The sequence below is a fragment of the Rhea pennata genome, chromosome 10, assembly GCF_028389875.1.
Source record: "Rhea pennata isolate bPtePen1 chromosome 10, bPtePen1.pri, whole genome shotgun sequence".
NCBI lineage: Eukaryota > Metazoa > Chordata > Aves > Rheiformes > Rheidae > Rhea > Rhea pennata.
The window spans coordinates 16351916-16366724 of NC_084672.1; the positions used below are offsets into that span (position 1 = coordinate 16351916).

Here is a 14809-nt window from a genome sequence, read left to right on the forward strand (position 1 = left end):
TAGCATTTTAGACCTTAGTTTTCATACTGGATCCCTAATATCAAGCCGTCTAACGATTTTGTTGTTTCTATCACCTATGAAACACTGAGGAAAAAAACCACTGTGGTGGTTGTACATTTTAAAATGACAATTTAAAATGTCAGTCTTTACAAAAACTATTCTGTCCATGAAGAACAACATCTTTATTGTTCTTAGCAAACTTCTCTATCAGAAGAATTATCACTTTTTCCTCTTTTATCAGCTTTGATTCATACTCTCTGCCATGCATCAGTTACATTTGGGCCACCACAAAGCTGTTACACTAATCATTATCTCGTTACCATGGACTAAGATGGTAAGCAGGATTGGAAAGCGGATGAAGTGTCTGTAGTTCCATTACTGCTAAACCCAAATGTTTCAAACCCTTAACTTTTTAAAACTAAAATTATGCGTGTCTCTGCTTCCAACTTACTCATCAGAACTCAAACAAACAAGAAATGCTTCATAATGTAGGACAACTTTTTCCAGACAAGGCATTTTTATAGTCAGCAGGAGAAGAATGATCAAGAATAAGCAAATGACATGGTAAATAAATACATCATTCTCACCTGATCCTTCAGGCTCCCCAGTGATTCTTAGCAAGTCGTTCCATTCCAGGTATAAGTCACACGTAGTCCAAGCTTGGGTAACTTCCCCATTTCTGTCAAGTTTGTTCCTGGAAGGAAAATAAACCATCAGAAGGAAAAGATAAAAGTGACTTGGTCAACAGGCTGAAGTATAGACATTTCCCAGTTCTGACCAAAGTTAGAAAAGAGAAAAGCAATTACTGAATGCATTACTACCTATAGACTAAGATCCTGGAAATGGGCTACACTGTCGACATATACTGCTATCTCTAATAAGTTCTTAAGTAACATAAATGATGCTGCTCTCTGAATAGTTTCTTGCATTGGTAAGTAGCTAAATAAAAAAAATGTATGCAACGATCTTAAATAGAACTTGTAATAAAAATACTTCTTTACTGCAGAAAGACTGGCTCTCAGTGCTGCTTACAATATGGTGGCAAAATCTGAACGAAAATAATATAAAGCAGCATGCCAACAAAGAAATTTGAAAGCAATGAAAGATATATGCTTCTTTTGGGTTTTGCTCTGGTTTAATCTTTGTTGACTAAAAAAAAAAAAAAAAAATTAATTCAATATATCATTTGATACTGAAAATAGTACCTCAAATACAGTATACATGAAAAAGGACCCAACATTCAGCTAATAAGACATTTTTACTTCTGGTTTGCTTTTAGTTGTAGGCACACATGCCAATGTAGTATTGTGACAGGTAATGAAAACAAAATAAGGAATTTCATGCTTAATCCATGGTCTCAGCTTCCACAAGGACATGAAATTACACATCCATTTATATAGTAGGTGAAAAAAAAAAGACACTACTTTATTTAATCTATTATCCCTTCTTAAATTTTTTAATTTTCTCTACTATTTCTTCTCCACTAGCAGCTACTCGTTTTGTTAGTTTCATACTCCACCATCCAACAGACACAGATTATGTGCCATTAGCAAGTACCACAATGCAATAAAAGTAGATCAGCACAGCAAAGCACTTTGTGCTGTGACCCACTACCCCCACTATATGCACTTTTAGTGGGTATTACTTTGGACTGGTTCTAGTGCAGTCCCATGCATGAATGCCCATTAGAAGCTGAAGCATATTAGGTGAGCTCCAGGAGCACAGGGATTTGGTGTGATGTAATCTCTAAAGACTCTGCTTTGTGTGCTCTCAGATCACTCCACAACATGAACTAAAGCATGGTAAAATCAGGAGATCTAATTTAAAAATGCCCTCTTGATGAGTACACTCATGCTGATGCACTCCTGAACAACATTTATGTAGGTGCAACCTAGCTCTTTCACATCCAGTCAACAGTCAACCTAGAAAATGATACTAAGAAGGCTCTTAAGTTAAAATATATTTTGCAAACAACAATCTCATAAGTTTGAAACAATTTAGTTGCTCCTGAGGATCTACTTTCTGCAAAACCACCTCTGCTTCACAGATGAATTTATGTCTAAACAGAATTCCCACTGATCCTTTTCATGAGATCCTGAAAAAGCTATTCTTAAAACATGAAACACCTTGATTATACCAAGAAAATAATCATCATGGGAAAAAAAAAAACAAAAAAACCAAAAAAACTATTTTACCCAAGCATCTGTCTTTCTGAATTCAGCACATCAGAGCATATTTCCACTACAGCATATAGAGAATTAGAAGAGGAAGTATCAGTGTCAGAGGGGAATAAATACTGTATAGATCAAATCCAGTTTTTCTTCTTTTTTTCTTGTATATAGCCCACATCAAGATCAGTGCTAGGAATTGAACCTAAGCAGTCTGACAATATGACTCTAAAATTTTTATTTTATAAAAGTAAAATAATTCCTGATTAAGACTCAATAGCAGTAGCTTGTGGGAACCTCTCCCACGTTTAGGTTTCAAAAAGGAACAGTCAAACTCTAGGCTTGGTTTCAAAGCAGTTTCACGTATATTCATACCTCCAAAATTTCAGAAAATTCAGGATCAAGTGATCCAACTTTTTCCCAGTTGGCCTTCATGCGAAATGACTTTTTTTTTTTTTTTTTTTTTTTTTGTTTAATAGATGTGTATTGGCTCCTACACATGTTTAATGCCAAACAGTAACCAACCAGTCTTGACAGGTCACAGCAAATCATTTCCCTAATACTTCTCTGAAGCATCAGGAGACCACTTTTTCATTACTAAAACTTCACAAAAAAATGAAGTAAAAAGGCATATCAAACATACACAGCAAAACTTTATATTGATATACTGTATTCTGTTTAACAAAAAAAAATTATTATAGGTTGCTGGAGAACAAAGTTCATCCTGCAAATTATAAAGAACTAGTAACTAATGGGTCTTGGAACAGAAAATGAAATGATACAATAAAAACTCAGATAATCATTTGCTTTCCAGACATAATTAAAAAACAATACTGTAAGAGGACATAAATAAAATGAATGGTTAACTGTTAGTCTAAGTAGGACTTCCATTTTTTTAAACTATGCTATGCCAGATCTACAGTATATTGTTCCTTTATTAAGTGATGCTTATGTTTAATAAATTTTATACTCTAGTGACGGAAAAACTTAAGTTTTTTTTGCCAAAAGTGGCAAAAAAATAGCTATAATGTAGCAATTTTTTTCTTTTCTTTTTTTTTTTTTTTAGCACTGTAAGACTGCGTAATCTAGTTGAGAAATTACCGTCAGAAAAAAAACTTTCTTCTAGTAACAACATCCTTGTGCAGTTTTACCTCCTCTTTTCTCCTTCCCTTGATGGAGTCCTTAGATAGAGGAGACTTTGTGCGAACATTTTCTCCTGGAAGTTAAATTTCTGTTTGAGGACGTTTCTCATACCTTTGAAATGCAACTGCCTCAAACCCAAGCAATTTTGCACTGACTCCATCTGGTATCTCTCTTCACCAGCTACTCCTCATTCCCCTTTCCCTGGCAGGCACATCCCCTTCGCAGCGTGCCTTGCAGGCTCTTCCTGCCTTGACCAAACCCCTCTGAGTGCCAGCCACAACACCATAGCTGGCCACATGATCCTCACGGCTCACTCCACTGACACACACACTTTTCTTTCTAGGGAAGCTATATTTGACATTTCTGCTAAAAAAGAGAAGATAAAAGCTGCAAGTTAACACAAGATGAATGATACCATTTGAATCCTGCTGGCACACAGCTCTGCTTGCTTTCTCCTGCACACGCTTTCTCATGTAATTCTCTTCCATTGCAAGGCTCTGGAGAACACTTGGGACCTTTGGAAGAATGAGACAAAGTCTCAACAGTCGGCATATAGGCTCATTTAAAATATCTTTGAAACACAGCCATAGCTCTAAAAATCCATTCTTGAGTCATTTTACAAGCTAAATTCTTTCTAAATCTATTTATAAATTAGAAAGCCGTCACCTTATGTATAGTGAATATCTTGCTAACAACATTTTATTTTTAGAAGATTCTTTTGCCTGACAATTTCACAGGCTCTGCTCTACTAGTCTCCTGATGAATTCAGATTAAGAACATGATAATTATATACAGAGAAATATTTCATCCTGTCATAACCGTTGGTTGTCTAGAACATTGGAAGCTGTTATAAAGAAACTGACTTGTCTTCATAGCAATAAGGAGAAAGATACCTAGAAATCTGCCTGTGCTAATTGATCTGTTGCAAGATAGCTTTTAAAGGAAGGTCCAACCATTTAGGCAAATACTAGACAGCTAGTATCAGGTTCCAGTCTCTCATTCCTGCTCTATCATCAGTTCAGATTCCAGTTCTTTTATTCCTGCTACCACTGCTATTTTCTCCGAGGTACTCTAGAAATGACTGGCATCAACTAACAGTTCCTACGATCCATGTCAAGTTGCCCCACATACAAATACACTTTATCCACAATTTGTAGTATTTAGAATTAAACTGCAAACAGGAGATGATAAAGTGCTGTCCTTAAAAACTTCCTCTTAACTTGCTGAGCAACGGTTTTATCAGATATCCCATAAGCAACCTGAAGCTTGTCTGTGTCTCCAGACTCCAAAGCTCCATGTTTCTTTCTCCACAAGATACCTTGCCTTCCTTTTCAGGAAATATATTCCTTCTACACTGTACTACTGAAACTTAACATTGTATTCAAGTTGGCAGACAGGTCAGCTCTTGTGTCCTCTCTAGAAAGTGCTGTTATCAGACAGGCCTATGAGTCAGCAACATCCTCTTTAACTGTCCACTTCCAGTGCCACACACCTAATCTCAACAGCATTTTACTCAAATGGTATCAGGAAACATGCCTTAGGCATGTCTGGTCCAGAACTAACACAGCAGTAATAGGATTTAAGCTCATTAAAGATCTTAAGCGTATTTCAAGACTACATTGGCTTTTAATTTCTGCCTCCAGATAGAGTTATCTATCACAGTGGTAGAGAGCAGAAAAAAACATGACACCGGTTAAGCCACCAGCCTTGCAGGCATGGGACTGAAGGAGAGGACCCAGGACTGCTGCTGCAATGGATACAAATACTCAACACCTACACCATGCAATACTTATCACATACATAACTGTGCCAGGTTGTCCAGGCATTTTCTCTGTACAGCAGCACACTTCTCTTACTGACACATTCACACCTTGCAGAGCCAAGAACAAGATTAGGGAATCTGACTCAGCCATAATCTGTTGTATGGGAGGTTTTGGAGACTTTAGTGGCAATGAACAGCTCTCCATTCTATGCTGAAATGCTACAGTAAACTTAACTAATTTGCATGCTTTACTGCCAATCCATCTTCAACAGACCATAACAGTTATTTGACTGAAGGAGTAAAGAAATGGAATTAGCAGCTCATTTGGATTGGGACCGTTGCTTACTGTGTATGTCTGCCCAGCACACAACCCTAGGCAGCCGCTATCCTTTTGGATGCTGTTGCGCGGCAAACACAGTACTCAATGTGGTTCCTGTCCAAAGGAATATACAGTTCAAAAATTTTACCATAAAAAGATCACAACTTACACTGACTGATTTTATGTTTTATTAAAAAGCTTTTGGGGAAATAAAATGGGGGATCTGTAAAGATTTCTTCACTCCCTTTCCCATTTTGTACTCATTCTACTGCCAACACCAACTGGTTTGGAAACTGCTCTACTTTACAGCAGGTAGCAACATCCCTTTAAAGGATTATGAATCAACCAAGGACTGCTCTGTTTCCACTTGGACTTCAGTATGGCAGAAACACGGCTAGATTGGCAGACCACATCTGAAAACTTCTGGCCTCATACAATGCAGCTTCTTTCCCCTTTGTGCCGCAGAAAAAAAAAGATGCATGAGTATGGACTAGAATTTTTGTCCTAATTGCATGCTTACCGTCCCTTTATTCTCTACTTCTCACATAAAAAGAAAGGGTATTTTAATTCTACCTAGAGTTTGAGGGGAAAAAATTAAGTTTTTTTTTTTTTCTCCCACAAATATTTCAGGCTTTTATTTCAGATGTATAACCTTTCATTATCTGCATCTCCCTCCACAAGTATCAGGAAAACCAAGTTGGGAAAGCTGAGATTCTTCAGGATACCAGAAGCAAACAGATGTATCAGTTCTACCAGGAACCATCCTGCAGATGGAAAAATCTCTTAACAGAAAAAAAAGCAGCCAAAATTAGATTAATTGAATGGCTATTATTTTGGACAATTTTGTTGCTGATATTTCATTTTACTTGATTCTGGCTAGAACTGCAAATACATTGAAACACCATGAGAAGAAACACAGCCCTTATGATATCTCTTGCCTGATATCTGGGAAGCTTCCAGTGTGTTTCAAAATTCACAGCATAATACACTGGGAAATACATACAAAAATATGGAGATGTGAAATTTTCAGATGAGTTTGGTGTAGTAGACTGGGAAAGCCCATTTGGTGAAAACAGATGAGCAGACACAATCCTAGGATGGTCTTTGACAATGAATCATTACAACAGAGGTTGCATAAGCTGCAAAGCTCTTATGTTAACCAACCTTTAACCATGAAAAAAGTACGTCCAGCTAAGGTGACAGCTACAAAATGCATGTGGAGCAGAGCCTATCCCCATAAATAAGTCTACACCTGTGTTTGGTTAGTTAATAAAAGTTAATAAAAACAAAACAAAAAAGAACCCCACCCCGACAAAACCCTTCTCTCAGACTAAGCAAGTGGCAAACCACCTAATGAAAAAGCAATAAAGCCAAAAGATTGTGAAGGAAACATGCTTAAGACAAAATGAACATTCACGTTAAGGAATGATTCTCACTACATTTCAGCAAAAGTGTCCTGTGTTAAGCGTGGCTATAACACAGAGCACTAACTCAAGCACTGTACAGCACTACAGAAAAGACATCAACTGAAAGGACAGAATAACAGCTGCATAATTTTAAAGGTAGAATACAGAATACATAGAATATAAGTATTGTAATTACATAGCAGCATAATTCCAGTTAATTACCTGAAAGGTTAGGAAAGCGCTTGTGCAAAATAAAGGAAACTCTCCCTCTCGTTAGTGGAAGGTTTTGCTAATAGATTTGTCAGGTCCATGTAGAAGAGAATGCATTTCTCTTTTAACAAAATAACATGCCTTTTATGAGAATCCATAGAGAAAATTACGGGAGTTATTAAACTTACTGTAGAACAGTAATAGATGATCTAATTCAAAAATGAATTGAGCAGAGTGACTTTTCCTGCTTGCTATGTGAACTGTTTAGTCTAGGCAGCATCCTATAAATCTGAACAAAATCCATGACACTGCAGCAAAACAAAATGGAAGAGGACAAATAGCTTCACTTTCATTTCTAACAACTAACCAACCCCCACCTCCATCCCATATAAAATGTGTGATATATCTCCAGCTGATAGTTACAGGAGCCTGAAAAGCTAGCAGTATCCACAGACACTCAATACACTTGTAAGTGGAATACCTAATTATTAGATATATAATTTTAAAAAAGTCTGAAAATTTATTTTAGTTAAATGCTATTGCAACAATATAAAAATTGTAATACTAGAATCAGTGCAAAGAATGTATCAATAGGAAATACCTATTAAGCATGAAATAGAAGTAGCAGCCTATTGCTGTCAAAGATAACAGCCAATGTGTTCTCTATATCCAGTTTAAGAATTGTTATTACCAAATGTCATCAGCAACAGTAGTAGGTATTATCTAGGTGTCTACCTAGATAATTAAATGTCCCTACCATTTAAGTCCAGCTTACCTTCCTTGCTTTCTTTGCATACTTAATAATTAAAATCAACATGGTTATGAGCACACACAACACTCAGCTTCTGCTAAAGTTTACTACAGCTGTAACTCTATTACCACAAAGGTAAACTTTTAAAATTTCCAAAATCATACACTACAAATTTCTTACTTGTAAATCACCATTACTGAAAATTTTTATAAGAATGCATTTAGTTAAAACTAGTCAGAAGAGGCAAGACAGTACCTGGAGAGAGGGAACACAGCAGCAACATTTCAAAGTTAGGTTTCACTTCTGTTATGAATCATGGCAGAATTCACCTGTTCACTTAGTACAAAATGACTCAGTAACCAAGATTTCCCCGTAGAATCCTCCATATGTATCATGCAATAATATATTGTCCACTAATTTTAATCCAATGAGAATTATTTCTGTGATCAATTAGTTTCAAACCTATCTCTTATTTTGCAAAAAACTCTGTAAGGAGAAAAAATAAATTGTTCAGCTGTCTGGGCACACACTATGGAAATTATTGCTAAAGACATTTTTTCCTTTCTTTCTAAAAAAATACCATTTTACCACTCTAGAACTCCTAAAGTCAAACCTATTACGTTAGCTTTTAAAGAAATTAAAACAAATCCCTAACTCCCTGAATAAATATCATCTGTTCATTTCTTTTCTCATTAAAGAAAAAGAAAATGGTTAGGACAGGTGAGATGCCTGATGTACACTGTAGAAGGGGAAAAAAACAGCACAGAGAAGAGTCCAACATGCTCAACTAGAGAATGTGGATGCTTAGATCTTCCCTTCTCTACTAATATACCATTAATTCTCAAGCTGTCTCAGAGATTGGTATGAATGCACTTTATACCTTTTCTTCTTCTTATAAGAATACAAAGATCACTAGAAGAGTAAATGATTTTAATGGAATATTTCTGCTATCATCATTCCCTGTCAGTGAAGGGCAGGCTAGTCTCTACTCATTTCCTTAGCTAATGATCAAGTGACAGTGGAGACAGTCCAACTGTCTGTGTCAATTCTGTTAAATTTATGAGCCTTTGATAACTCCAAGACAACTGCCATGTGACAGTATAGATCATTCCTGTTTTTCACTGGAGGTCTCCACTGATAAGGAGAACCTGATAAAAATTGGAGAGTGAACAGGTCTCAGTAAGAGTTCCCTTGCCACAGTGCCATGAGGTTCATTCAGCAGCATTCACCAGTCAGCCACCAGCTGTGAGGTATTTTGGGTTGCATTAGTATGCTGGTGATGCTCAGCTTTTTTTCTTTCTCTCTCTCTCTCTCTTTTTTTTTTTTTTTTTTTTTTTTTTTAAACAGATTGGAAATGCCATTCTTCAGCCAAGATGCAGACGTGAATAAGAACAAACTTGGCTGAAGCTGACTCTGGCATTACTGGGGTCAGATATCAACATATTCTGTGTTCCACATCAAGGTGCAGCTGAGAGCCTTTATTCTAGCTTAGAAAGCACTCCCCACTCTGAGATCATTTCCTTTATCACGCACAACCATAACGACCAACTTAGCAGAGGCACTTTTCTTCTAAGTATCAACACACAGACATTCAAGGAGACTGTAGAATCCCCACATCTAGAACTCACTTCAAGGATAGGATGAATTTCCTACAAGCAGCATTACGCATGGCATATTTTTTGATAAAACAGATGGCACTGTGCTAATGCTTGGCTGCTTTGCTATAGGACAGGGCAGATTTGGGCATACAGACTTGCCAAGTCCATAAAAAAACATACAATAAAACAGGCTACAAATATTTCATAAAGTAAATATTAAATTATTTTTTTTTAAATAATGAGAAAACTGATGAATGTTTGCTGGATATTGTCAAAGCTCTGAATAGACAGGAGGGAAGAAGAAAGGGAGAAGAAAGTTATGCACTGAAGCAGAGAGAGAAGACACTGAAAAAAAAAATCCATTAAGCTCACTGTTCAGTGTGTAGCACATCATCATCTTCTGTGGCTTACCAATATAAGCTAGGATATATTGTTATAATAATGTTATGTAAAGCTTTAGGTTTGGATGTTCTAGGTTGATCTCAGATGTAATAGTGAATAACAAAGGAGATAAATTCAGGTACTTGATATTCCAAGCATGACTATCAGAAGCAAATAATTCTTCTCATGTCTTTAACCTTCTGATATGCTACCAGCTGTGTCACTAGAGATGAACCAATTCATGGTTCACAGAAACAGGAGAGCACATTTCTGAGATCACTACAGAACCTTCTGTGGTTTAATAAAAGGGAATAATTTGATGTTATTTCTGGTTGCTTGATAAAATGACAATATAATTTGTAGGTTCTGCCTATTTGCGGTTTATTTCCATATTGTTATACTACAGTGAAAATACTGTAACATCCACAGTATGACGGAGTGGGTATTAGACACAAGCCAAAATACCTGACGTATGTTTCCAAAGCTAAGGACTTAGTGTGTTCAGGGAGGTGGTCTCCAGGAAGCTAATGAACCACTGTGTGCATGTGACTCAGGTCATGAACAGACATCCTTTTCTAAATCCAGGATAACTGCTTGTAACACTCCCCCAGTTATTTATGATTTCATAGAAGCTACCACTTTTATCCAACTCATGCAACCCATCAGTTCATGTAAGCACATCCTTATTTGTTTCAGGCAATAGGTTAGTTTAAACAGCTTAAATCAGCTATCTGAGCTAGCCTAGCTTATTTTGTTTGCAGCAAATAGGCAATGCTCCAAAATAGGAGTGTTGGCAACAAAACAGTAAGCGTGGTAATCTCTGCCTGGTGGGAGGTGATAAGAAGCTGGAGGTGGTAACCCCTTCACTTCCCTAACTCTGGGAAGCACAGAGGGATGCTGAAGAGGATGCCTGTCCACTGTAATATAATGTATACTAAAGTACTGATTTTCCAGAGCACAGAGTTATATGCTGTAATGCATGTTCAGTTTCTTAAATCCAAAGGAAGCTCTGCATCAAAATAGCTTCGGTTCTATTGTTACAGAAAATAAAATTATGCTTTTAACTGCAAAGTGAATTTAAATATAGTAGAAAGAAAAAGCCCTTCTAGAAGGATTTTTAAATGTTGATTTATACAAGACTTCATCCCATTCCAAGTCTTTAGTTTTTTTTACATGTGAATAGGAGTCCCATTTTCTTTGCCCTGGAAACTGTAATAAATTCCATATAAAATATGCCAAAACCAGGAGAATGGGTCAGTGTTATATGTACCTCCTATGCAAAACTGACAAACCAAAGTAGTTAAAATGACAATGCAGATTTGAATTCCTAGGCAGAAATTTCATGCTGCACATAAATGTAACCTCCATATTTGCACACTCAGGTTTCCTTCTTTCCAGATGCTGCCACCTCCTTACATTTACACAGAGCCATACTTACAAAATCCTAACCTACAGCGACATCCAGATGTGGAGTGCCATGGCTCCTGTCTGGAGAATTATAGGATCAAGCCCATGGCTCAGTCTCCCTCTCTACTATGCAGCTATTCAGACATGAGGGTCCAAAGGCTGGCCATCAGGATTTTATTCACCCCACTGTTCTCATGAATGATCCCGTAATTCTGATTACGCACCCCTGATGCCTTCATTTGTCACATCTACACTTTGCACAGAAAGGCTGGAAAGATGTGTTGTTCTGACATTACTCTAGGACTTTTTGTAGGCTTGCAATGTTCAGGAAGAGCAGCTGTTCACCAAGCAGCAAAAATGGCTGTCTAGCTCTTCAGCTGAGCCACTGATCGTTCTTGTGGGCTTCTAGGGCATAAATGGCAATTTTGGGATAGATAACAAACCATTCACTTCCTCCACATTGCATTCATGAGGCTGGCTAGCTCTGCAGTACCCCTCTAAGCACTTAAGAGGTATCTCCTTCCAGCTGTTTTGAGACTCTCATTAGGTCCTCCCAATCACTTCTATGAAGTTTCATGTTATTGCTCAAATACAATTGGTTTATAACTACTTGTAGAATTTTAAAATTCTGAGCTTACACACTTTGTGCTAGTCAACTGCACACAGAGATTATAAAAATCAGCTTTCCAGGCACTGTCAAAGATATTTTTCTATTAGCATAAGAAAAAGTATGGGAAGATATGAGCTATGTTGATATTTCTCACAGCATAGTCTCAAGAGCAAATTAAAATGTAATTTTTTCTACAATCATTGCAGTTGGGAGACTTAAACTTTTTGCTCAAGTCTTTCGATACATCTTGCCTCTTGCTGAATTTTCACATTAGGAGTTTCAGGGAAAAGCTACTTGATCAATTACATGATTCCATTTCTTTTGCTCCGTTATGCTGACTCTGGTATTTATCTGATTTGTTTAAGCCAGTTTGACTTGCTAAATCAACAGTAAACTAACCCAGGAGAAAGAAAAGTGAATGTTCACCTGCCAGATGAGTGCAATTGCAAGTGTCAGTGTCATGGCTGTAATGTTCGGGGAATGGTACCTCCCTCTGAGAGCAACAGCTTTGCCACCTTGTGCACATCACTGTTCCTAGATGCTCTTTGAGTTCTCTTTGTTATCTCCATGGATGTATAATTCCTATGATCAGGGCTGGGCTTTACCTTGGGAGCAGGAATTTCCTCCCTCATCAGAACTGTATAAGCTTCAGTAAAATCCCCAAAGTTTTATTTCCCTACTCTGTGAACACTGATGGTGTACATCCTCGCCCTGAGCCTGGCATTACAGTGCATAGCAGCAGGCAGCACACCACCCCTGTGCAGTAGCAGGTATCCTCATCAGCTTTAAAGCATTAGCGTCACCATCACAACCACCTAGTACCTCTAGAAGCAATAATTTCTAATTCTGAACATCTTCACTCTCACTAATGCATGTCTTCTCCCTCTGTTTTTTGGTACAACCATTCTTGCATCTTTTTTAAATTAGGCTCCAGTCTGCCAACTGAATGTACAAGGTTATCTTCGTTACTAGACTAACAGAGACACATATCTAAAGACCCCAAAAATGAATCATAAGGACACATCTCCAAGCTCATGTAAAATTCTACTGAATCAATAGGGCTCTGTGGGAGACAAAAGTTTGATCCCTCTGTCTTCTTGGATGGTTGGCAGCATTTGTCACAATGGGGCTCATATCCTGACTAGGTCTCTGAGTTTGACTAGAATGCAAATAATAGTTTTCAGAATTATCATATTCAGGGAAATTATTTTGCTGTACTGACATGTATATTACACATATTATTTATATAGAAGTCCAAAAGGCTTGTTAAATGAACAGCTTAAAACGCAAGTAGAATGCAGATACTCTAATCATTTACACTAGAAAGAACACAGCATAAACACATCAGTTTTACACTGATTGCAATATTTTAAATCAAAATGATCTTTCCTTTCCATATTCCTTTCTTCCTAAACCGCTATGAACAGTTGTACAAAGCCATCAATGATCTCATCAATGATACAACTCCTGGCTTTTTGCCAATTAGCTAGCTTGTGCTACTTTTTGGTGGGCAGGTGACTACTTCTACACAGGAAAAACAAACTGGTGGAATGACTCAGAAGCACTGGAGACTATAGGATTTAAACATTTGAGATAACTTCTTTTCTCAAGTAATAAACTTAACAACATATCATTTTTAAGCCAAAAAACTGTAAGCCCACATCATTTGCTATCTGCTTTATTCAATGCCACTCTATTTAACTCAGTAAGTAGCTATCACCACTATAAGCATTCTTATAATATATATTAGAAAATAAAGGCCTTATTATGAAGTCTATCTTCATATGCTCTGAGCATTCCCAAAGGTGACTAGTTTGCAGCAATAAGGCAGCAGAAGGCAATGCAGAGGCCACACAGAGGTTAACTTTGACTTGCTAACCTGCGCATCTGTGACACAGAAATCAAGTAACTTCATTGATCAACTAATGCCTTACCCACAAGCATACCCCACTAAGGCTCATCCCAATATATATTACTACCTGGGTGCAGAACATCCAGTTTCAGAGATGGTCTGCACACAGTACTTTTATTAATAGCATTTTGTGAAAGGCACTTTCTGAAGTTTCTGCTCACTAACCCTAGTCAGGCACTGTTTTCCTGAGATTTCCAGGCTATTATCACTTGTCTACCTGGATTTTCTTTTTCTAGGCTACAACTGGCTTATCTGGAAACTTGGCAAATCAGCCAAGTAGGAAGCCTAATTTTGCATCATCAAATTCAACTTTTGTGACAGAAGAGACAACCCTACTATGAACTTCTCTTGTGAATCTTACAGGAAAGCATCCATGCACTCACATCTACTAATTAGCCAGCTGATCATCATCATCTCTTCATCAAAGCAGTTGTAATTCAGTAATATCATATACATATATACCACGCAGTTCACACCCACCTCTTGGGTGTGAGAAGTCTAAAATCTGCAACAATGTAATAGTCAGAACCTATGACACTGATCAGCAAGCAAAGCTGTAAGTGGACTTACACTTCTAGTGCATTAGGCACTATAAACATAGAGAAAACTCTTGAGGTGAAAGTCAATGAGCTGGTTATAACACTTAGTAAGAGTACTAAGTACTCTCAGCTCCCACTGATTTCAAAAAGAAATTTGCAGGTTGTTAGCCTTGCTGTTGCATGACCAAATCTGAACAACTTTTTCTGGCAACTGCACTCTTGATTCATTGTTTGTGCTTTTCAGGCTGTCAGATTCAACTCATCTGTTGACTGCTGAGCTCATCCTCACCTTTAAGTTTATGGAGGATCTTCCTATTCTTATCCCAGCAAATATCACAAGCAAAATCTCCATATTTGCACTTCTGAAAACTGAGATCTCGCTTAGCAAAATGGACACACTCCTTCTAGGAAGATTTCATACTTCCAAGTTTACAAAACCCCAAAATGTAGTGATGTAGTAAAATTTAATATTGCAATATTTGTTGGATTTTCTTTACTAAAACAGAATCTGTTTCCTTTGCAAAGCAATCTTGGCTACAGCACACTTTCCCTGTGCTGCCCTGACGGATGCTGTCGAACAGCTCCTGGTGGTAGAACACCAGG

General features: G+C 37.4%; 2 protein-coding genes across 7 annotated transcripts in view; one reads left to right on the forward strand and one right to left on the reverse strand.

Moving 5' to 3' along the window:
- Nucleotides 1-14809, reverse strand: part of ALDH1A2 (aldehyde dehydrogenase 1 family member A2) — a 195521-nt gene that overhangs the window by 174522 nt on the left and 6190 nt on the right. For 4 of the 5 annotated variants that reach the window (XM_062583894.1, XM_062583893.1, XM_062583898.1 and 1 more), the window contains 2 exons: nt 3727-3826; nt 588-694 (listed from right to left, as the gene is read on the reverse strand). The gene's annotated coding sequence lies outside the window, so the exon portion shown is untranslated. The remainder of the gene's footprint in view (nt 1-587; nt 695-3726; nt 3827-14809) is intronic. The other variant, XM_062583895.1, reaches the window with a different exon arrangement.
- LIPC (lipase C, hepatic type) overlaps nt 1-14809 on the forward strand; it is a 59539-nt gene that overhangs the window by 16233 nt on the left and 28497 nt on the right. The gene's annotated exons all lie outside the window — the stretch shown is intronic.